This window comes from Protopterus annectens, chromosome 2.part2 (genome assembly GCF_019279795.1).
Source record: "Protopterus annectens isolate FY-2018-M chromosome 2.part2, PAN1.0, whole genome shotgun sequence".
Classification (NCBI taxonomy): domain Eukaryota; kingdom Metazoa; phylum Chordata; order Ceratodontiformes; family Protopteridae; genus Protopterus; species Protopterus annectens.
The window spans coordinates 358840399-358866883 of record NC_056730.1 but is presented as its reverse complement, the minus strand read 5'-3'; positions in this window follow the sequence as shown (position 1 = coordinate 358866883).

Genomic DNA, 26485 nt, shown 5'->3' with positions numbered 1-26485 from the left:
TCGCCTTGGGTCCCTTATGGCAACGTAACATCCTATTATTATGCCATTTATTACTGGTTTATAACACATTACATTTCATCAGTTGTAACTGTCTTATAAAAGATCCTGTTATACCATATATTACTGCAAGATAATTTCTCAGAACCTTGTCACATATCTTTCTCAGATCAAAGCTTAATGCATATAATGGTAAATTTCCTAGCAGTACAGCATACCAATATCTTTAAATATATGCATATATTGTGTTTTACATCTGTTTGAAAAAGTGAAAGATTGTGACAAGTGAAATGAAAACCATTATTTGCATTACATTTGCATTAGAGTTTATTTATTTTTCAGCAGTGGAAGAATTCTGCATTGGTTGTGGTCATTCCTAAGTCTGTTGAATATAATTGGTGATTTTTTCTGAATATGATAAATCTACATTTAGAACAAATAGCATACTGCACAGGAAATGTATTTACATATTTGAGACAGCATATTTAACCTTTTCCAACACTAAAAATGTACAGCTAATAAAAATACTTTAGGGACTTACCATCATTAAGATATAGATTCCCATCTTTCTGGATAGCTGGTATGGTTATTTTTATGTCATATTCAATACATGGTATCAATGAATATGGATATGTGGAGCTTCATTTAGGAAATATCTTGATTTTAAGGCTTGCATAAGGGAATAAATTAATGACTTATCTTTTGTTGACCAGGTTAGTTCCACTATGCTAGCAGCCTATTTTCAGGGGACACCTGTAGTGGCATTTATGCTACTAGGGTAAGTTTGGCTGGGACACTGAGGAACTTCACCTGCTCTTTTAAAGAGGTACTGTAGGATCTTTTGCATATTTTTGAGCTATCACCAAATCAAGCAGATGGGACCTCAGTTTAATGTCTCATTCAAAGGATGACACACACAAGCGTGCTGCATTCCCTTATGCTGCTCTACTATGTCACCACTGTATCTTCCCTGTGTGGGATTGGAACCCACAGCCGTCTAAGCCAAAGGGGAGTGGGATACCCATTGTACCACTGACATTGCTTTACCTACCTATTATCCATAGAAGCTTTTCTCTGTTCATTTTATTTTAATGTGAAGAAAGCAATCAGTGACCTCTGTAGTAATTACACTTCATCTCAGTGTTTCCAGAAAAAATGTTCTCTAAATGGGAACATGACCATTGCAGAATCTACAGAAGCACCCTGCAAGGCATAATGCACTAATGTTAGTCTCTGACAGACTGGTTTAAATACTGCATTTGCTTTAAAATGAGCTGTGATGAACCATTTTTTTCAGCACTGGTTCTCTACATTATGGCTGTTACCTGCAGCAATAGGTTCAGGCCCCCCATGACCCTTAACAAGATAAAGTAGGTTCTGTAAAATGAATCCAACGAAACTAAAGGTGCCTCACAAACAGTGAAGGAACCCACCAGAGCAAAGCTGAGTATAGGAGACAAAAACACAGGGGTTCCAGACACAGCAACCGTTTAATAAAATGAACAGCAAGGTAAGTGCTTTCACGGATATTAATCCGCTTCTTCAGACCAACAAAATGTGCAATAAGCAGACAGATCATTTAAATACAAAACAACCAATCAGAAGAACAGTACAATTAACACATTCAGGTCTGTGTAAAAAATATATATAGATCTAAAATATGATCAACCAGTACTAATATAAAGTAGATTTCAGTCACTTCTGAATGCACCTTGTTTCACTTGTTTTACTTGTTTCCATCCCATGTTTACTTCAGCAGTTTGGCATAGTTACTTGCTCAAAAGTATAGCTTTCATCTCTATCCTAAATGCCCCAAAAGTAGTAGGAAGCTTCAAGAGGCAACTGCACACAAGTCAGAGTTTTTTATGCTTTGTAGGGATTTTAGGCTCCTGTTGTACCAGAATTAACAGTTTGAGAAAGAAGAGCAGATAAGAGTGGCTAGAAATAGTTCCCACTGGAGTAGTTTTGTGTAACAGATTACGTATTATTTTGTTATATTTTGTTTCATTTTGCACCAATGATGGGATGCTCCTCTCTCAAAAGGCTTACATATGTTACCTAAATCCTTGTCCACCCCCATAGTGGCTTTTTTAGGCAATGTCAGTCTTTTAAACTTTATAACTAAACAGAATGCGGAGAACACAGTGCTGCTCAATACTGGGAGTCTTAATAAAAAAAAAATCCACTCCCTAGAAGTGCTCCTTAACCTGGAAATCATTGATATGCCTCTTCTGAGAGACCTAGTTCAGGGTCATTGAAAGCATGCATTCACTGCAGGATTTCAGGCCCACTACATTAGACAATGACACTAAAGGTTGCAGTGTCTCCATATTCTTAAAAAAAAAAAATACATCATTTCCTTCTTAGTCCATACCTCCTGCCTAGCAATTACAGACCCATGCTTTGACCAGTCTCATATGTAAGGCAATGGAAAGGTTCATTATAGAAACAATAAATAAGGATATCTGTAACCTACAGATGCTCCACTCTACCCAGTTTGTATTCATCATGGGCAGGTCTTGCCTACTTAACCTGGTGAACGATAGATACCAAAGCAATAGAGGAGAGCAAAACAATGCAAAATGCAAATCTTAACCTTGCAAAGGCATCTGACACCATTCCACAATCATTTATCATAGCACAATCAGTTTTCATAGTTTCATAGGTGTTTACTAGGCTAATGACCACTAGGGACTATTTAAGCCTAGCCATCCATCCCAAATCTCTGACAAGTTCTGATACCCTTAAGTGTAAGAATGTGCCTGGGAAAATTAACCATTTACAGGTTACCTGTGTCCATTAGAGACATAGGTACTGAACCAGGGATGAATTTCCAGTTTCCCATCCAATTGCCCAAGTTGCACTTGAATTGGGTTAGGGAGGAACTCTGCTTCACATGGGTGGGGAGCCTGTTCCATAGATGGGGTAGTCTCTGGGATACATACCTATCTCTCCAGCAGGTCCTATTTATATCACAGGCAAGGTTTATGTCTTTAGAATGGGTAATTCTGGTGCTGTTTGTTTTGCGGATATGCAGGAGGTCCATCATAGTGGGGTCTGACAATGCCCTGTATGCCAGGCATAGATCTCCCCTCAAAAGCCTGTAGACAGAATACAGGGATTTGGCCTTGAGGCAGTCTGCATAGGACATTTTACTTACACCTTGTATTTTTTTAGTGAGGAACTTCTGTGGATATTCCACTTCTTGGATATGCATGGTTATGTACATACCAAAGGGGGCATTGTACCGAATGATAGGTCTAATGAATGCTGAATACAGGAGTACAATGACTTCTTTTGACTTAGATGCCATACCTTTGTTTATAAGTTGTGCAACATAGAATAATTTCCTCACCACTGTAGACACGTAATGATCAAAGGATAGATTACTATCTATGTGTGTCCCTACGTCCCTGACTACTGGGTCAACTCTAAGGGGTGTATTGTCAATATGATAATTACCAGGGATGGATGGCTTCCCAAAGGATACTATTATGCATTTCTTGGCATTTAGTTTTAGTCCATGGCTATGACACCAGCTGTTTGTCTGTTTCAGCCCTCCTGGAGAATATTTGTGTCAGTGTGGGATTCAAAGATGGCTCCTCATTTGCAATCATCTGCAAATTTAGTCAGCCAGTGATCACTGACATTGGCCTTGACGTCTGAAAAGTAAATGCCAAAAATGAGTGTCCAAGGACTGATCCCTGAGGGACTCGCCTTGTGACTGGCCTCTTTTTAGAGGTGGACTCCCCAATTCTAACTTCCTGGGTCCTATCTGTGAGCAAGTTGGCTATCCATCGGATGACATAAGGGTTTGTACCTAACCCCCTGAGTTTGTCAACAATGCACGAATGGGGTATTGTGTCAAATGCCTTGGCCAGGTCAAGGTAGGCAGTCTGAACGATTTTGCCCTCATCCACTGCTTTGGTGATTTTCTCAAAGATGTCCACCAGGTTGAGTTGGCATGATCTGCCCTTGATGAAACCAAAGTGGGTAGACTCCATGTCAAGGTTGGCAGTCTGAATGATTTTGCCCTCATCCATTGCTTTGGTGACTTTCTCAAAGAAGTCCACCAGGTTGAGTAGGCATGATTTGCCCTTGACGAAACCAAACTGGGTTGAATCCAGTGTTTGGAGGTTTACTATATCTCTATTCATCAACCCCATGATAATTCTTTCCATGGCTTTACATATAATACCAGTGAGAATTATGGGTCTGTAGTTTCCAGGGTCTGTAGATGGCCAACCTTTATGTAGAGGTATGACTGTCTCCTTTCTCCATTCATGAGGCACAACACCTGTTAACTAGTAATTCCTGAGGCCCTGATAGGTAATGTTTCATGCTATTTAGAAGGCATCCTGGGATATTGTTTGGGCCCATTGATGCAATGTTCTTGGTCTTAGAGAGACCATTAAGGACCTGTTCCCTAGTGACAGTAGGGGGAGTTATATTTGATGATATTTCCTGAGGAAAGGTTGAGGGGGAGAGAGGGGGTAAAGATGGAGCTGAATTTTCAGCTAGGAGGTTTGCTATATCTCCTGGTTCAGTATATGTGGCTCCATTTAGTGTGAGCTCTGCACACAATTGTGTATTGCCTTTGAGGTTGTGGACATAGCTAAATAATGCTTTGTGGTTGTCCTTGGTCTGGGAGGCTAAACATACTTCAAATTTGGCTTTGGTAGACTTTATTTGTCCACTGAGTTGTTTGTTTAGTTTGATGAGAGTCATTTTATCCTGCTGGGTGCTGCACCTCCTAATTTTTGCCATGATTTTCTTTGTCTTGTTATACAGACTATTGGTTTTGTGACTCCAACAGGGTTGCCTGTTTTTTTCCTGGTGGGTACAGCTGCCTCTATGCAGCTATTAACATGCTTGTATAGGGTTTCTGTGACCACACAAAATCCCCCAGCAAAATTTCACTCCCTTTGCAAGTCAATGGACATCACATTGTCACAGAAATAGAAACCAGGAAGTTTTAGTGAGCAGCTGTACCTCCTCCAAAAATTTGATTATTGCTGTAACCCGGGGTTTAATTTATGGGCTACCCCACTTTAGCTCTCACTTTGTAGAGGTCTAAGCTGATATTAAGGATTTGTGGATGACCCAGTTTGCAGATTACTGCAAACAAGGAACCTTCATAAACTCACCAGAGAGCATCAAGATCCTACAAGGGGGCCATCAAGATCCTCCAAGGGGGCCTGTCCTGAACAAATAGCTGGTTTCAAACCATGGACTAAAACTAAATGCCAAAAAGTATATAATCATAGCCTTTAGCAAGCATAGCTCCCCCTGTCACTATCATATTGACAACACACCCTTAAAAATCTATTCTATAGTTAGGAGTCTGGGAACCTATTTCTACAATAAACTCTTTGATCCCTCCGTATCCACTGCTGTAAGGAAGTCTTTTTTCATTGCACAGCTTATATATAAAGGTATTTCATCCAGATCCAGGGATTTATTTATTCCACTGTACTGTGTACTCATTAGACCGATCATTGGCTATAATGCCCCTTTCATTATGTTCCTGTTCAAACACTTGTCACAACTGGAATGACCAAAATGATTTCTCACTAAATAAGTTAAAGGTCAAAATTACAAAAACTATGCAGACTGTCTCAAACCTTGCTCCCGTTTTCAGTATCATACAGGCTACTGACAGGTGACCTCCACCTGTCTGTCAGACCAGTCTAATGACATTGTAAACACCCATTTGAGGGGTCTCAACCTCTTTTGCAAAATAAACAGAACATGTCGGAGGGATAGGTTTGTATTACAGATAAAATATGCTTCTGTGGAACCATCTTCCACTCTAAATAAAGCAAAGTTCTTCTCTTACTTTATTCAAATGTAATTTGGATGACCGGATGGTTAACTGCAAATTCATCTCTGGTTTAGTACCCCTGTCCCTCATGAATAGGGGAAATTTAAATCTCCCACCATGTCCTTGTCCAGTCCATTTCTGGGTTATTCATATGCATAATATAAGTGCTAAAAACTACGATAGGAATGAAAGACTAGGCTTCTTAAGATTTTCACAGATCAATAGCCTAATAAGCACCTATGAACCTGGAAACCTATAATAAAGGAAACATTTATAAAACGCAATGTTTGCAACATTTTATTAGGGATGACCAAAGCATAAAATGCAGTTTAGATATGTGACTTTCTAGAGCAGTAGTGATAATTTAGTATGACAAACTGCAATGCATAAGTTAGCAAATCATTTGGTTTTGCCCATTTCCACTGAATAAAACTGACAAGATTTCAAAACATCCGTTTTAATATATGGTTTAACCGTAGCAGAACTGAGTCTTATTTTGTATATGAACCCAGGATGGTAGGTGAGATTTTGTATAACTACATTACCATTTCCTTCTGTTTTTTTACTTTCTTTATGTAAACACTCATTTTATTATATCTTACATAAGCTTCCCATATTACAGGATGTGCAGACAGGTGATTTAATAAATTCCTGTTCTCTAGTCTTTTGCAGTACAGTAGCAAATCATCTGACCTGTAGTGTTTTAGAGTGCAGTAAAATCACATAGCAACTTGAAATGTTTCATTAAATTAAGACTCATTAATTTGATATACGTAAAATATTTTTTTTAAATCCAGACACAAAGTGTTCCAAGCACTTTGTCATAACTTAAAGCTTTATGCACATGCAATGCTTTTAGTGTTCTAAAAGATGTTTCAAAATTTGTTTTATTACTTGTATTTATTCCTTTTAATAGAAATAAATCTTTAGAAGGTGCTAGCTTCAAAGTTCCCAGTTTATGTATCTCACTTCTTATTCTTAAATATTTCAGTATTATTTTTGAGTTAAATTAAAATGCTCACATACATAAATAAAATGCATCAAAGTGACATAGTTCACTCTGCATATCCTAAATGTTTGTATAGCTGCTTTTGTTGTTAGTTTTCAAAAATAATACTTTTTAAATCATTTATTATTTTATTTTCTTTTATTCATTTATTTAACACTTAAGCCCACTGGACACAGCCCTTTATGGGGACAACCTAGTACTGTATGGTTAAGTGACTTGTTCAAAATCACATAGTAAAACAGAAATAGAAGGAGTCAGTCTCAGTAACTTGGACTACAGGCAGTAGCTTTTTAACAGTGTTAACATATAGCCAGGATTCATAACCTAAAGGAAATTCTCTTATTAAAATAATAGTAAAAGAATAGTAATTTTGATACAAGAAGTAGCTTTAATACAGTAACAGAATTTCATTCCAAGATGGGAATGTAACTTTTAAGCTGTTAACAGTGAGCCCAAAATTTAAAGATTTAGGTAATGTTTGTGTTCAGCTGAGGATAACCATATGAGTTACCCCCAGGATATAAAAAGAACAGTTGTGCAGTCACCCTGCAATGAACAGTGCAACCAGAATTGCATGATGTGAGCTGACAAGGATTAGCCATGCGTAAGTGTGGACATACCACAGACCTTCCAGGGACAGTGCTGCATAAGTAAACCATATGCAAGCAATAGTCATGATGCAATATAGCAAGTTATGCTACAATAGGTCATGTGACCTCAGCTCAGTGGAACACAGAGTGTGTTCATCCTGATGTGCATTCACAGGTGTATCAATGCACCAGTCTTTTGCAACAGTAAAGTACTTACCATGCTTATGTTAAAATGGGAAGAAATTGGGGTGACAGGATTGTCAGAGAGGGGGAGGAGCATGCAGAGGAATACATAGAAGGGGAAAGGAAAGAGAAAAGTGGAATTGGTTGGGGAAGGGGATTTTTGTGGGAAAGGTTCACCTTTTTTATATTTATAAAAAAAGATAGATAGATGAAAGTAATGCAATGATGGTGGGAAGGAGGGTATAGGCATAGCAGCAGGCAAAGATGTACAGACATACAACACAGTTAAAGACTTGACAGAGGAGATACTGATACAAGGGGGCATAAAGGAGATATGCAGACAAACAATCGGTAAACAATTGGTGATGGGGAAGATAAGACAACAAGCAAGAGAATGTGACTGTCACACATGCAAGAGAAACACCATGATAATAAATAGGGTAGGATGAGGACTGCCTGCCAAGCTGCAGCTGCAGGGAACCCAACCAGAAGCCAGTCACCTCCATGACTGGAATCACGCTGGAACCCAGCTATTGTTGGCTTGGTTACTGGGGATGTGCAGCTACGAAGACTCTGCCAGTCAAATGAGGATTCATTCTGGGCTGCCACCCAGGTCACAAGAAACTGGTCCACATTAGTTCTAATCAGACTCTGCATGTCCCTCCTGGTGGCCCAATGAGAATCTACAGTGTTACTCTCCAGTGAGAACATAGCTTAGAACGCCATTGATAAAACAGCATCAGAGGCCAACAATAATAAGTCATCTCTGTCACCTTCTACGGAATGATCTTCATCACTCTACAGAGAGGCTGGTCTTGGGATTTGCTGACTACCCAGCACTCTTTGGCTTGGTTGATGCAGGGAATGGCGGCTGCTGCAGCACCACATCCTGCCCCATGGTTGAAACTGCAAAATAAATGAACACATATGGAAAGAGAAAAAGCAGCAAAGAAAGCAAGAATTAAATGGAGATGATATCAGAGAAAAAGACAAATGTGATAAAAATAGCAATGCTCAGTAGGATGTGGCACTCGTTCATGTGGCAGACCCTGGAGGGTAAATATAGTCAGCAGATCAATGATGAGATAAATACATGGGAGTAGCTTTGAGAAGGCTGAGAGATAACAGTGGAGGATATGAGTAGATATGCCCCTGTCTCCATTGTCTTTGGCAGTGGCACATGTTATTGACTGTAACCACTATGTGTGCAATGGATAATAGTGCAAGACGTATACAGCAAAATGTATAACAGAAAAGTATGTCCCTGAAGAAGTAAGACTATCTGTGCAGGTATCATACACATTGTATCAAATGCTGAGATGTGTGGCACAGGATGGCACCGTACCACATATCACATGCCTTGGAATACAAAAGGAATACAGAATGGACATGCAATCTGTGCAGTAATACTGCTCTTCAACAAAATGAAAAACAAGTGCAGTGTTACATTCCTGCATGTCAGTTGTTAACCCATGACAAGCCAGTCATAGCTGGCACAGTGAGGGATAGTGTTACAGGCACTAATTCCTTACAAAATGGCAGGCAGACAAAGGCAGTGTGCGGTAATGATATGGTAATCCCAAAGCAGTGAGGTACTGAACAATACAAACTGCAAAAGTACTACAGAAGCTGTTAATAGCTTAAACTGCATTGATACACCCAAAGTCAACACAGTTGACATTACCCTATAACTGGCAGTAATAAGGACAGTAGCACAGTTACAATTGCATTCAAAACATATATGAGTCAGACTAGCAGTGCAGAAATATATGCAATTGTTCTGTTCATTTCTCGAACACCATTGCAGACCTGGGTAGTGCTTGGCTATACAGGTAAAGCAGTGGTAGACAAGTGTGCCAAAAATACAGTACATGTATCCAAATGCTTGTGAAGTCTTGCCTGTGTCTTCTGCTAGGTGATCCTGCTCTGAGCTGAAAGCCACAGACTAGAAACCAACAAACAAAAAATGCACACATCATTCTTATGGGGATCAGAAGCAGGTTTTAGCTGTACGACAAGTACTAATTTAGTAAGACAGATAAGCATTGAGTCATGCTTAATGTAATAATGAAAAACAAAGAATAATCCACGACCTTGAAGAAAGGAACCAGAACTCTGCTAAAGTCCACAAGGCTGTATTTTTATTTCTGAAGTGTTCCAAAAGTCACAGATAAAATCACACTGAAGTATTCCAAAAATCACAGATAAAATCACACAAGCGCTTTCGCTCAGGCAGTCCTGAGCTTTATCAAGTGAAAACAAAATGCAGTATGCAGTAACCTCCATTAAATAGCCTAGCAATTATACAATTAATTAATTAGTAAGTCTAGTACTAAGGTGTGGTGCTTTGGAGTTGGATGTTAAAAAAGTTAGTCGTTATACCAACTCAAAAAATGAAATGTTTGCAACAACATCTGCACTAAATAAAAATGACTAATCATAAAAAACATTTTAAAATACCAGTTTCCTAGGTTTCAGAACATAAAAGTCTGAAGTCTGGTTGGGGTTGTAGATTGTTAAGGAATATGCTTAAAGATGTGTTTGGATTGTCAGTGAATTGTTAAAAACTTTTTTCTTTTTATTATTACTTTGCACTGATAAAGACATGCAATAAAATGTGCGTGAGATATTTTTGATGCCCATCCATATACCATTTCATATAGAATTTGATTTATTAGTCAGAATCCAATAAGTCAAGCTTAGGAGGGCTAGGTTATAACTCTCACACTTGACCCCCTTCATACTACAGCATCCCCACACAGCATATTAAATTACTGAACATCCACGGTTTTAGGATTCTGACTAATAAATCAAATTCTATATGAAATGGTATATGGATGGGCATCAAAAATATCTCACGCACATTTTATTGCATGTCTTTATCAGTGCAAAGTAATAATAAAAAGAAAAAAGTTTTTAACAATTCACTGACAATCCAAACACATCTTTAAGCATATTCCTTAACAATCTACAACCCCAACCAGACTTCAGACTTTTATGTTCTGAAACCTAGGAAACTGGTATTTTAAAATGTTTTTTATGATCAGTCATTTTTATTTAGTGCAGATGTTGTTGCAAACATTTCATTTTTTGAGTTGGTATAATGACTAACTTTTTTAACATCCAACTCCAAAGCACCACACCTTAGTACTAGACTTACTAATTAATTAATTGTATAATTGCTAGGCTATTTAATGGAGGTTACTGCATACTGCATTTTGTTTTCACTTGATAAAGCTCAGGACTGCCTGAGCGAAAGCGCTTGTGTGATTTTATCTGTGATTTTTGGAATACTTCAGTGTGATTTTATCTGTGACTTTTGGAACACTTCAGAAATAAAAATACAGCCTTGTGGACTTTAGCAGAGTTCTGGTTCCTTTCTTCAAGGTCGTGGATTATTCTTTGCTTGTCTTTGGTTTTTTGTGCAATAATGAAAAACAGCAAACTGGATTTCCGAGTCTGGTTAATTGACATCATACAGCTAAGATACCAGATAATGTGGAATTATTGAAGTTCACTTCTGGCATGCAGAAATCCATATTATTACTATTAGTAGTGGTATTTAGAGTAATTATTGTGGGAAGAAATCTCACTCTGCAGAGGACATAATGGACTTGCCTGAATATTCTCAAATAGTAGAATGTACTATTAGGTGTATGCATGTGCAGTTGATAGTACTAACTAAAGGCCTGAAATTATGCCATATTATTTGTGTGCTTCAAAAGCATTTCAGTGAAAATACTTCATGATCATAATTTCTGGACTATGAGGTCAGTATTAGCACAATAAAAGCTGTGGTCACCATTGTGAACTTTATTGTGCTACTCATAATACAACAGCATGTTGAGCACATATTCTTCTTGGACGATTCAAGAGTGCCATACATAGGATAAAACTGACTACAGCAGTTGTGGTAAAAGGACACAGGCTATCAGCAGGGAGGGGCACAGAATGGGTCTCTTTACTATACACTGGGGAGTGTTTAACTACAACCTGCACACATCAGAACCAGAAATGCAGGTGGGGAAAGGAGAGTGAGGGCAAACATGGCAATGCACCATTTGTACTAAGAAACAGCAACTAAACACACCAAAACTTTATGTAGCAAAGCTTTCGGGAATACACCCTTCATCAGTACACATTAAGCAGTTAATTTACAAAACTTTAAATAGAGGAATCAATTAATCACATGATGTAGCCAGCCTAGTTATTTAAAAAGATATAACTTGTTACAAAAATAAAACACACTACATAAACATTTCTAAATAACATACATTAACTTGAAATACATTACTACATATCTTAATTTAAAACCATTATCTAAATAAATGTACTCTATCAGAATATAGATATTGGGCAGGATTCACGAAGGCTTGCACGGAGTGTAAGAGACGTGTAACACTCCATGCAAGCCTCGCGATCCAGGAACAGCCCTAAACTCCATGTAAGAGACCAGCTAAAACGTCTCTTACACGGACTGGGCGTGGACATGCTAAATACCTCACTTGCAGCCGAAATGTATGCAAATGAGGTATATTAGTGATCCATGAAGCAGAAACCAGCCTGTGTAAGAGACGTTTTAGCTGCAGAAATGTACTCAGTTGACAACTGTGTACGTTTCTGCACATTTCACAACGGAGCCATGTCAGCTCCAAATAAAGGGTGCATATGTGTCAGGCAGCATGTCAATGGCCAAATATGTGGCCATTGGCAAGGGAACCCGATGCAAAAATAATAAAAATATAATTTTTTTTCAGCGCAGCCCCGCGCAAACGGGCTGCGCTGTATAAAACATAAAAATGAAGGTTATAAACCCACAAATGTGGGTTTTATGCAATACATGAAATGACAATGCAGGGACCAGCAGACCAAAAACAACATGGCCACAGTGTAGTGGTTGCTAAGGGGGGAAGCCGAGTGTAAGAAATGTAACTAAGCATTAGTAGGCAATCTCATGTAAATGAGGGTTAGGATACTGAATCTCACAGTCACATAGCAAATGAGCACAGTCTGAGTAGTGTAAGAGATACATAAGGGGGAGGAATAGAGTAGGAGATAGGTGACATCACAGGGGGAAATGGTAGAAAGAAATGCAGTTCATTGGAGATCAGTGTAAAATGACAGATGACAGACACAGATCAGGGAAAGAGGAGTGCCACAAGATAAGTGTGGGAAAGTCAAGAAATGGAAGGTGTACACTGTTACTTACACTAAAGTTTCTTGCTGGGCATGCATGTGCACGTGTGCGCATCATGAAGCGCGAGTAGGGCAGTGTGCGCACGTGTAAGGCAGACTGAGCATGTGGGAGCGTGTTGGTAGATGTTTAACACAGTTTGCGCTGGTGTGCGCGCATTTTAACCCGAATAAGTAGATTCTGAACCGTGTAAGCATGTGTGCGTGTGTGTAGGCCACTGTGAGTGTTTTCTGCTCGTATGCACGTTGCTCCCCCCTGAGGAAACAGAAAGGAAAAAGGAAGCAACAGAATTAGTAGGAAGCTAGCAGGGAATACTGCCGAAGCTAGCAGGTGAAAACAATTAGAAGCAGGCAATTACACAGGCAGAATAGTAGCCCAGCCCAGCACTTAAAACTCTGCAAACAGTAGTGCAGGATGTTTCTCTTAAGAGACACTGCAAGAGAGGAGTAAGCTAATAGAAGTGAAAACTGAAAAAGCTTCACTCAGAGCAGAAATGTTAGGGGCTGCCATAGCTGTCATAATGAGACTTGGGCGACTTGCTGAGGGTGGTGACAATGCAGATGGTGCCAGACAACCCACACTGAGGAGACAGAGAAGAGTGTACAGGCCCAGGGTCACCTACCACAGGTTACATGAGCTGGAGATAGTAGAGTGCTATAGAGTGGACAGAGAGCTCCTGCAGCAAATAGTTGAGCTGTGCAGGCCACGCCTCACACACAGAACCAACAGAGGGGAAATCATCCCAGTGTAAACCAAGGTATGTGTTGGCCTAAGAATACTAGCAACAGGTACCTTCCAGAGACTAACTGGTGATATGATGGGGATATCACAGGCATCAGCCTCCAGGGTACTGCACCAGTTCCTGGATGCCATGTCAGCACATGTCGGTGATCATGTATATTTCCCCAATGCCCGTGAGGTATTGGCCAGCAATATGCGTCTCTTCCAGCAAATAGCAGAATACCCTGAGGTAGTGGGTGCAATAGACTGCACATACATATGCATCAAAGCACCAGCCGGTGAGCGGGGTAGGGCCTACATTAACCGCAAGGGCTTCCCCTCCATCAACTGCCAGGTCGTGTGTGATGCCCAGGGCATAATAATGAATGTGTGTGCTGGCTGCCCTGGGAGTTACCATGATTCCTACATCTGGCATTTGATGCAGCTGTACCAGACATTAGCCAATGGGGACATCCCACACGGACACCTAGTGGGGGATGCAGGTTATGCACTGGAGCCGTGGCTGATGACACCCATCAGAAACGCACACACACCTGAACAGGAACGCCATAATGAGGCACATGCACAAACACGTAATGTAATAGATCGTGTGTTTGGGCTGCTCAAGTCACGCTTCCGGTGTCTGGACACATCTGGTGGAGCCTTGCAGTACACACCAACTACATGTACCCAAATTGTCATGGTATGTGCTATGCTACATAATATGATCTTGCGAAAACAGCTGCAGCAGGACCAGCATAGGGCTGGGCCAAACAGCCCCCCACCATTGCCAAGGCCATCACAGGCAGAGCGTGACTCGGAGGAGGAACAACCTGAGCCTGCCCTAGTAGGCAAAAGGAGGCGTGCCCAGTATGCCCTGGCCTTGGCAAAGAGGCAACGCATAGCACATACACTGGCTCAGTAGGAACCCTGGGAATGATACCCCCTCTGACTCACTCAAATAATAACATGGATGCCTAAAATGACATGACCTGCTCACAAACATGTACAGGGAAGTGTAATATGCGCATCCGACAGAGGCAGCCCTGCAGCACCACCTGAGGCACCAACACAGTAGGAGAAAAGTTTCCAGAATCCATAAACCAAAATGCCCAGGAACAATGTACCACTCCCACAAGAGGGGTAAGCATACTGGATGTGATAATCAGCAACATGTATACTGGATGGCAAGATGAGAAGTGTATCCTTCACTGGTAAGACTAGACCATAGAGTAATCACACTGGATATACACATCCCGACCCCAGTCCATGGCCAGAATACCACAGTGAAAAACATGTGTAAAGCATAGGTTGCACCCCTCCAGACCGATGTGGAATCCACGAAAGGCCTGTGCAAGTGCAGAATATGGGACACACCGCAGAACATGTTATAAAGGAATTCCATGAACACAGCCAGGAATGCTTGGAGTATGCAATCACAAATAACAACAAGACACAATGCCATACACGCAGGCATCTGGCATGCTGGACTCCAGCCATTACCAAACCATGCAAGAGAATGAGGAAGCTACCACATGATAGAGCAAACATAAAAAGGGAAGTAATCACTGATCAGTAGTATGGCAGTAACATATGTCCATACATACAATCCACTAAGGCCAACCACAACAAGTAGAATCTGTGAATCCAGAGGCAATATGACACCTGTCCCAAGTACACAGACAACCACAACTCCCCCCAATAAATACAAATATATGTGATAGATGCAACCATGTATTCAAACCAGAGGCTGAGCTCCCCCAACTCAGTACTGTCAAAACTAGTCAGGAGGAGAAGGTAACCACATACACCACAAACCCAGTCCCACATAGACCTACCACAACTGTAAACCAAACACATAAACACACAAAAACACACCCGGAGGCCCTAATTACAAACACATCACACCAACAGAAGCCTCCAAAGCAGATCACAAGCAACCACAACCTCCAAACATAGCACATGCAACACATAGTACACAAAGCTGATGTGCCAAACAGTCACAGGCCAGAAGGAGAAACAACATGCCTGATACAGTTGTAATAGGTGTCTGCATAGGCAGATACACTGCTGTCCCACTCACCAGACTGAACAAGGGAAAGGGCACAGTAAGCTGCCTGTAGGCTGCCACAATATGTCACATAACACAAGTACGCAGGTCACCCCAAAGCAAGCAGAAATATGATGCACTCAATGTCCATGCTGGTGTGAATGACCTGAGATGTACCTCCCTGGGCTACATGAAAAGAGACATGGATGAGCTCTCTGAGTATGTACCCCAGGCCGGTATGACACTGGCCGTGTGCAGCATCCAACCCTCACCAAGAATGATGCCACAGTACAAACACAGAATGATCATGTTTAACAGGTGGCACAGTTACAGCTGTCAGTCCAAGAGGGTCTAATGTCTGTCTGCTTGAGATGTCAAGCATGACAAGCCATGCTGCTGTTCCAGGGCTGGCTTGCACCTGTTACCCCTGTGCATCTGGATACTGGATAAGGCCTTTGCCACCTCCATAGAGCCGTATGTAGGCAAGGCCAAAAAGACTACCCAACACCCTAGAAAACATAAGTGGTAAGAAACATAAGGGTAATGCTGACCAATGCCAGATATGTAAACTGCAATATGCATGCCCCTGAGGCACTTCCCAGTATGGAGAACATTGATGTCTGTGCAGTGACAGAAGCCTGCTGCAAGCCTAGTGATAGCACACCAGCACTACCAGGTTATACCACATATCATGCGTTATGGCCCCAACACCTGGACCAAAACATCAAAGGAGGGGGAGTATCCATATGCAGCACAGACACCCATATGGCCAGGTAACTTGACAATGCACAAAGCAGCGGAGACCACCCATGTGCACCTAAGTGTAGTCAAAACTGCTGTACAGTCTGTACCATGCGACAGACCACACTCTCACACACAAGAACTCCACCCAGACATCCTGAAGACACTGGACAGTATGAAAGTCCCACCAAATACCAGACAAGGTACACACAAATTACCACATTGGTTGCAAACCATTATGTATGCAAGGAGTAATCAGGGACCTAGGGACACAAGTCGACAGTACTCTGTCATGTGACACTCACAATGCCAATGTGGCTAGGAAGATTGTCGATACTGGACACCGTATCATGAAAGGATTCACATCTACATCAATAGAGGTCACTGTGCTGCTGTACTGTTCCCTTATCAGACCCATAATCTAGTACAATGACTCATATGGGATGTACCGTACGTGACACCTGCAGCGGTTCAGAATACCTCATAGTTACCCCACCAAGAGGATAAAGGGTGTGAAATATATGTCATATGCTGCCTGGGTGTAGACACCCCAGCTGAATGCAGTCACAGACTGCCTACACAGAGGCATTCTATGTCTGTTGTACAAGGCCATGTCCAACACAGGAGTAATGGACATGCTCCACCACAGGAAATCAAAGCCATTGGAGCTGTGAGAGTGACACATGTCAGCCTCAACACATAATGAAATAGGACGTGCTGGAGGGACAGATACATAACCCAGAGGCTCCCCACACCCTGAAACAGGATCCCAATCCATGTTAGGCAGAGCCCCTCACTGACACCCCTCAACAGGAATATTGCCAAGTGGATGGATGATCGTACATGTATACTGGGGGTCTTCACTGTGTCATGACCAGACAGAGGCACAGTAAAGAAATACATAAATGGCCATAATAGTCACATAGCAAGGGGCAGCGAAAGACACACACACCCTGGCTAGGCTTACTAATGCCCTAGGGTGGATAGCCTAGTATGAACCCATGAACCTATGAAGATACAAATTGTACAGGACACTAAGGATAATCACAAGGCTTACTTAACTGATGGGAGGAACCATGTTGGGCATCCACAGATATGCTCAGAATCACACAGATATTATAAACATACCAAACACACACACATATTGCTAACATACAACCTGACAGGTGCAGTGCAAACCCCCCCCCCCCAGCAGACTGCTGGTCCCCTGACACTGCAGATGCTGAGGTAACAGCCATCATCTGCAAAGCAAAACACACAGCAGCAAAGGTATGTGATGGTGTCCTGGGCTGAGGCCAACATGGACTCCAAGAATAATGGAATGTCAAATCACACTACTGCCCAATGTCAGCCCTACCACAGGATATGTACCCAAAGAGCAGTGTACAACAACAGTGGTCCTTCACAACAAAGGTGTTGCCTGAATGGATACTGCAAACTACCACCCCAAGATCCTGATAAGCTTGGTCTGCACAGCTATGGAAAGGATCAGTATGTACCGCAGACATAAAGCTATTGTGGACCTACTGATACTGGACCCTACACAGTGTGGCTGTCGTAACTGCAGATCCTGCCCCTAAACATGTGTGACCCATTTGAAGTGGTCATTAAGGTAATTGATGAGGGCAATGTGGTCCACACAGCGTAGCTGGACCATGCATATGCTTCTAGACAATACCCTACGAGTTCAGTATGGATATGTTCACCAGCTTAAATATATACCCCATGTCAGTAGAGGGGTTGCAAACCAGACCAAGGACAGAACTGACATGGTCAGACATGCTGCATCCATGTCAGACTACAAAGCAGATATGAGTGGCATCCCACAAGGCCTGGTCCTGGGCCCCCCCCCGTTCTGTATATATGTCCCATAGGTATAGGCCAACATGGAAGGACTGTGACTGAACATGTATGCAGAGGAGTACAAACAGCCCACCATATCTGACCCCCAGCTGACACAAGCAACCCACAAAAGGGCCACCTACAAACAGACAACTGGAGCCATAGCCATGTCAGCAAGCTAATTGCAGAACTGTGTATAGACAACCACCGTGGATATAGAGTAAGTGCCCACAAATTACCACACAGGTGTTAATCCATTACGTACCTAACATGTAATGAGAGACCTGGGGACAAAAGGTGATAGATATCCTGCACTGGACAAACATGTGGCTGTAGTGTTTGCAGAAACATACTATATACCCACCCAATCATGAAGGTTGTCAGATGTAGATAAGGGGAGGTCACTGTGGCTCTGCAGTCATCCTTCATCAGCGTCACAATTGACTACAATAGCCCCTGTGGGATATACCTCAGCAGACACCTCCATCAACTGTAATGTCCACGACAGTACCCCACCAGGAGTAGCAAAGAGCATGAACAGATGCCATGTGTTGCCTGAGTAAACAAACTGCAGCCCCACACACTGCCATACTGACCAGCTACAGGCAAGCTGTGCCTGATGTATGAAGCCATGTCCAACCTGGAATCAATGAACATGCTGCACCTTGTACAATCTGAATGGCAGTGAGCTATGCACATGAGAGATCTGAACCCCAGCACTGACATACATAGGACAAGCTGTACAGAATGATCCATAACACAGAAGGCACCCCCACTCTTCAGTAAACTCCCGGTACAGGTCAGCCAGAGAGTCACCTATCGACACCCCTCAAGAGGAATCCTTATGAGTGGATGGGAGATGGTAGGCTAACCCTGGGTATCACTGTTATGTCAGAGGTAGACAGAGGCACAGTATACTAACCATGACATATGTCATGGCAAACTCCAGTTACAATGTGTGTCGAAGGACAAACACACCCTGTGACTAGCATCAGAAATGGCCTAGGGAACATCGCTAGTGTTTGCCAATGTCCACCCATGTTGTGGAATACACTACCAATGTTGAACGAGCCTGGTCTAGACAAACTTTTGAAAAAATACAAAAGTTTGGACATTGAAAATAAATATTTTTTGAAATGCATTGAATTAAATATAGTCCTGAAAGACTTGAGGTTTTTTAAATGCCTGAATGGTGTTTCAGTGACTGATCCATTTTTTAAAACTCTGGAACAATTTTTCAACAATACGGGGGTTACTTTCCTCAAACTATTGATAGAACTTAATTCCAACATGATGAGAGAAATCAAAGATGAAATTGTGGCTATTGAGGATAGTTTTGTATCAAAGCTCCATATTAAGTTCAGTGAAAGAAATGAACATGTTACACTTTTAAAAGAGATAGAAGAGCATGAAAGATTGTTGATTGAGAGAAAGAACAAAAAATTGGAGTGTGATATCAATGCATATAGTACTGGCACTGCTTTTTCCATTTTTCTTAAAACTGAAAGAAAACAACTGTTTGGCAGGTCTAATAACAAATGGTCCACCTTTTCTTCGGTCCACCTTAAATCCAACTTTATTTAAGCAGGTGGGGCATATGGGTAACTTTGACAATGTTCCTGGATTCAGTAGTGTTTCAGAAACTGAAGATTCTATGGTTAATGTTGAAGAAACGGCTGTTCCATCTGTACCTAAAACTTTTGATAAAGAAAACAGTGGCACTGCTATTAAACAGGGTATTTTTTTAAATTCAGAGAAAGAGCAAAGAACTTGCAAACAGCAGAAGATGACCAGAAAGAAGGTAAGATTAATGTCCGAGTCATCTACAGACAACGAGTAGATGAGGGTGAGTTTGAAAAGGACATTTTGAATTTATCTAACTGTATTTTAAACAAATTTCATGTTCAACTGTTAAAGTTAGGTTTAAATTTCATTCCCACTAGGCGAGCTGATGTAGTTGAAACCATTATTGATTTAAAGAAATTTACTAGGAAGTTAAATCTGAAATATATTTTGAAAGATGTGAGAAAAAACAATAGCACGTTTTTTAAACCTTCTAGTTTTAATCCAGCTTTAATTCATACTATTCAGGTGTTTGAAACAACATGTGAGAATGAGATTCATGCTTTACTCATTAAAAAGAGTCAATATTATTTTAAAAACTTGAATGCTAACATGAGAAATGCCATGAAAGAGTTAGTGACTTCTAGCGACATTAGAATAATGAAAAGTGATAAGGGAGGGCTCACTGTCTTGATGAAACAAAAGGACTATATTAACAAAATGGAATCTATGCTCAGTAATGTGAATGAATAAAACATTGTTTCGATAAAGGACATAGAGAAATGTTTTAGATATGTTAACAGCTTTTTGTATGAAAATTTGATGTGCAGCAACATGGATTCTGCAATGTATAATTTTTGTGAAGTAGAACATCCTAGAATAGGAGTAATGTTTGGCATTCCTAAAGCCCCCCTTCAGACCTATTATTTCTGCCCCGAATTATGTCACAGTGGGTATGTCAAAAATGATTGATGCAATGCTTAGTCCTATTGTTTGCAAAATGAAGTCGTATTTGAGGGACTCTTGGGACTTTTTAAATAGTATTTGGTTTGTGAATGAAGCTCATTTATTCAGTCCGACACAGCACATTATGTTAACTCTAGATGTAATGTCTTTGTACTCGTCTATACCCCATGACAAGGGGATAGAAGCAATAAGAGCATTTTTACAGCAATGCAGCAATATAACTAACGGAGAAGTCAGTTTTTATTGTGATTCTATCGAAGTGATTTTAGAAAATAATTTTTTTACTTTTAATCATAGATTTTACAAGCAAGTTCAAGGAGTTGCGATGGGGTCCCCAGCAGCCCCAGTGTTTGCCAACTTAGTCATGGGGTGGTGGGAACATACCATCTTGGACTCCCTGAAAACTGAATTCAAGATCATTTATTATAAAAGATTTATAGATGATTTAATTTTTATTTTATATGGAGGGGTTCGAGAAATGCAGTTATTCTGTAACAAGTTGAATGAGGTTTCTGACTTTTTGAAGTTTGTTGTGGGATGTTATGGGAATTCCATTAATTTTTTGGATGTAACTCTGACATTGGATGCATTTGGAAAATATTTTACTAGTAGTATTTTTTGTAAAGAAACTTTTAAGAATAATTATTTACAAGCAACCAGTCAACATCCGAAATTCATGCTGAATAACACACCTAAAAGCCAATTTATATGAGCTAGCAGGATGATAAGTGTTGATGAGATATTTATTAATGAGCTTGAATTCATCATACAATTGTTTTTGGAGAGGGGATACAGTGAGAGTTTAAGTGAAGCAGCTAATGACATTTCTAAGCAACGTGCAACTTTGTATCCACCCATTTTGAAAAATAGACTAACACCCCAAGTTAAGGAAACTGGAAAGTATACTGAAATTTTATGTTTCACTATGAACATGAGTATTGACAATATAGGCATACGTAATATTATAAACAATAATTAGAAGATCCTCAAAGGAAACGCTGATTTAATGGCAGCTATTAAGGGGAAACCAAAGTTTGTTTATAGGAATGAACATAGTTTGAAAGGAGCATTTGAAAAGGGGAGATAGAAGCACATATAGCATTAAGAAGGGGTACATCAATAGGGGTATGCACAAATGTTATGATTGTTCTGTTTGTAGGTTTATTTTAGAAGGTCCTTATATTCAACTTCCTCACATACCTAACACTATAGGGGTCCCTGGTAATTTCTGTTGTAAAACAAAAGGAGTTGTTTATATTGCAGTGTGTGACAAATGCTCATCATTTTATATTGGTATGACTACTAGAAAATTAAATGTTAGAATGAAGGAGCATATGTATAATATTAGAAAAAAGGACAAAAACCAAATATTTTATAGACATAGTGTTGAATGTATTGGTTTTAAAACAATTTTGTTTTCTATCCAGGAACACTGTGAACCTGATTACAGGGGGGGTGATTACAGGAATTTTTTGGCTCGAAGAGAAACTAGATGGCAAATTAAATTACAGGCAGATCATTTTCCTAGGTTAAATGATGCCATCAATATTAAATGTTTCTTAAAAGATCGTGAAGCATATGTTTTATAATGTTTGTTATTGTAATGTATTCAATTATGCCCATTCTATAGTGCATAATGATGAATGAAGAGTTTGTTTTTTTGTAAAGGGCTCTTTAATTACGATTTTACACTATGCAATTGATTAATTGATTTTAATTGTGTGCAGTATTTAAATGAATGTTTGATGTAACATTTCTTTTGGTTCTGAAGAAGTTTTTTACAAAAGTGTTGAATAAAGTGGAAGTTGCGCTAGTCTGTGGTTTCGTATTTTCCAGCCTTGAGCAGTTTCTTTTGACTTAGTTGAGGTGCCAGTTCATTTTGTAGTTCATGTAGTACACAGCCTGGGATGTCATCTGGTCCCATGGATGCTGTATTCTTACCTTAGGAGAGTGCGGTTTCTACCTGTGTCGCCGTGATTACCGGAATTTGGCAATCTTTTTGTATTGAGATGGGCCCTTTAGGGGGTGAGAGGGGGTGAAGTTGGCACTAAATCGATCTGCCAGGATATTGGCAATATCCTTGGGATCAGTATATTTAATGCCATTCTGTTGGAGCTCAGAGCAGATCTGAGCATTGCCATTTACATTCTTGACATAACTATAGAATGCCTTGTGGTTGTCTTTGGAATCTTTGGCAATTTTTTCATAACTAGTTTTGATGATTTTGAGGTATCTCAGCTTCTTACTGAGGCTGGTGAGGGAGTTTTTTGCATTCTGGGATTTTCCTCTTTTCTGCAACAGTTTATTCCTTTTGTTTTATAGTTTGTTTATAGCAGGGGACCACCAGATTGGTTCCTTTTTTGGAGGAGAGCATCTTGGTTCTATTTGGGATGGCATGATTCATGCAGAGTGGATGTGCTCGTACAGTGCCTTAGTGTAGGATTCTGCAGTCAAACTTTCAGATCCTGTCTGCATGGGTGTCATGAAGTTTGTCACTTCTGACTTCAGTAGCATGAAGTTGGCTTTGGAGAAGTTTTTTAAGGAGGTTTCCTTACTGGGGTGTGGGGGTGGGATATGAATGTCAAGGGTGATTTGCTTATGGTCAGACCTGACCAATGAGGGGGTGACCACTGGTGTGGAGCATCTATCTCCCATGTTGGTAATGACCAGGTCTAGGATATTGGAGCCCCTTGTGGGACAATGGATTAGTTGATCCAGGGCACTGGAATTTATGAATTCCAAGAACCGTTGGGAAAAGGAGTTGGTACCCAAGTAGTTTTCCCAGTTAATGACAGTGTAGTTGAAATCACCCAGTATTAGGGTGTTTGGTTGTAACTTAATATTTTCCAGTATGTTTAGAAAGGTGTAGTGAGAATCTTGGGGCATGGTGGGGGATCTGCAGCAAGCTAAAATTTGGATTGCAGTCTTACCTAGTGTTAGTTGCACCTGGAGAATTTCAGATGCATTGTGTTGGGCAACTAGCCTGGTGGTGTGAATATCCTTGGTGAATATGGACACTCCTCCAGCTTTAGTTTTTCGGTCATGGTTTTGTGGCCGAAAAGTGTGGTAAGAGTTGTAGCCTGGTATTGCAGGGGTGCTCTCTGGAGCCTTGAGCCAGGTCTCAGTTACTGCACAGATATCGATGTTTTCCATTTTTAGGAGTGCCTTGAGAGAGTGCATTTTGAGGTTTAGACTTCTAGCATTGAGTAGCATCACCTTCAGATTTTGCATGCTTGTATCTGTTACGGTGGTGGTTTTGTCCTTTGAACCTTGCCTAAAAAAGGCACTATAGGAGTGGCAAGAGCTTTAGCCAGTAACCTGAATCTCAGGGGTGACAGGTGCAGACCATCTCTGGCAAAGCATCGTGGTTTGTCGATCATGTCTTCCCATGCAAACAGATACTGGATCCCCTATGAATGACACCAGAAGCTTAGCCAATTGTTGAAGCCAATCAATTTGTTCTTATACTGTGGTATCATTCTGGGCGAAGGCAGGATGCTACTCAGGGCTAGGGTCATACCTGCCTGGACCACATGGTCCGAGAGCTCTTCCATGTCTCTTTTCATGTAGTACAGGGAGGTACGTCTCAAGTCATTCACTCCAGCATGGACAATGACAGAGTCATATTTGTACTTGTTGTGGAGTGACTTGAGTGCATGTGTTATGTGGCAGATCCTGGCACCCAACACGCAGCTGACTGTAATTTTCTCCTTGTTCAGCCTGGTGAGTGGGACATCAGTGTGCCTGACTAGAGTCACCTATGACTAAAGTGTTGGGTACATTGCCTTGCCTTAGGGGCTGTTGTTGGGTGGCACACTGGTGTTGTGAGCTATGTGTCACTTTGGTTATGACTGGTGTTTGTTTGCATTTCAGCTTCAGAGGTCCTTGTTGCTTGGGCAGGTTAATGTTAAGGGCCTCCACATATGTGGGTTTAGTGTCTACACAGAACCCAATAGCAGATACCCTCAGAGATTGGTCCTGGAACTGCTCCTTTTCTGCATTTACTTCACTGAAGTCAAGGACAATGTCCATGGCCTTTTGATGACTTAATGTGCAGATAATTGCAAATTATGAGCAGTCATAGACTCACCCACCAACACAAATGTTCTGCAGGAAGGGCTGACACAGAAAAATAACTGGAGTCAGAACCATGACCTAAAATCAAATGACAAAAATTGCATAATAGTATCCATCAGGAAGTCATTCAACCCTGGCAACCCTCATATTGGTGACACACCTCTAAGAGTTGATCAAGTAGTCAGGGACTTGGGGACACGCATAGAAAGTAATCTAGCCTTTGACTACCATGTATCTACAGTAGTGAGAAAATCATTCTATGTTGTGCAACTTATAAACAAAGGTATGGCATGTAGGTTCAAGGAAGTCATTGTTCCACTGTATTCAGCATTCATCAGACCTATCATTGAGTACAATGCCCTCTTTGGTTGTACCTAACCAGGCACACACAAAAATTTGAATATCTACTGAGGTTCCTCACTAAAAGAATATGGGGTATAAGTAACATGCCCTGTGCAGACCATCTCAAGGACCTATTCCTGTATTCTGTCTCCTGCAAGGTGTTTAGAGGAGAACTATGGCTGGCCCACAAGGCAATACCAGACCCCACTCTGATGGACGTCCAGCATATCCAAAAAACAAAGCACTAGAATTACCCATTCTAAAGAATTAAGCCTTGCCTGTGCTATAACTAGGACCTGCTGGAGAGACAGGTATGTATCTCTGAGACTACCCCTTCTCTGGAACATGCTCCTTATCCATGTGAAGCAGAGTTCCTCTCTAACCCAATTCAAGTGTACCTTGGACAATTATATGGGGAACAGGAAATTCATCCCTAGTTTGGCTCCTATGTCTCAAATGGACACATGCACCCTGTAAACGGTTCATCTCTCAGGCCTATGTTTGTAAATGTTTCATCTCCCAAGCCCCTGCTTACACTTTTCAAGGATACCAGAACTTGTCAGAGATATGGGATGCATGGCTAGGCTTAAAAAGGCCCTTGTGGTTCTTAGCCTAGTAAACACCTATGATCCTGTATTAGGCCTTCTTCTTCTTCTCCAGTTGCATGCTGCATGTTAGTTAGTATAGTTATTCTACTGGGCCTGTAGACTGCTGCTCCCACCAAGCTATAGGCTGATCACACTTCAATGGTTGAAAGTGCCTTGGGGTGGTTTGCTTGAATCTCCAACAGCAAATTGGGACTCTGAAAATCAAGAGTAGAAACACTCTTTAGACAAGTAACAGTGCAACAGTCCTTCAAGCTACCAACCACTGCTCTTATTAAATAAAGGAGAGATATTAGCAATAGCTGTGTGTTCACTCAGGTACTACTGTGAATGGTTCTGAATGTTACGGATCTGTCTAATTCCTTTCATTTGTCAGTGTTTGTTGACCTGCTCTACTGCTCCTAAACTTCTATTCCCATCCCCAGGTCTCAGGCTCCATTCACTTTTTTCATTTACGTAGTGGTTTTATAACTTATTTTGCTGCTAGTACTGTACAAATCTTTTTATACTCGTATTTCTATCTCATTTTATGAAACATGATTAATTACTGTCTTGCTAAAATATTTGCCTTTTTCTGGCCCTGCATACTGCATGTTTTGTAACCTGTACCTTTATTTTCTTGTATTTATAAGTTACATAATAATTCTGTAGCTTTTCTTCCTAGGCCAGTTGGTCAGCCCAGTTAGCAAAACATAAATAAATAAATAATTAAATGGAGTTGGCAGCAAACAGTTATCAGTTGTCTGAAAAAGAGGATACTTAAATTCCTGTACACCATTAAG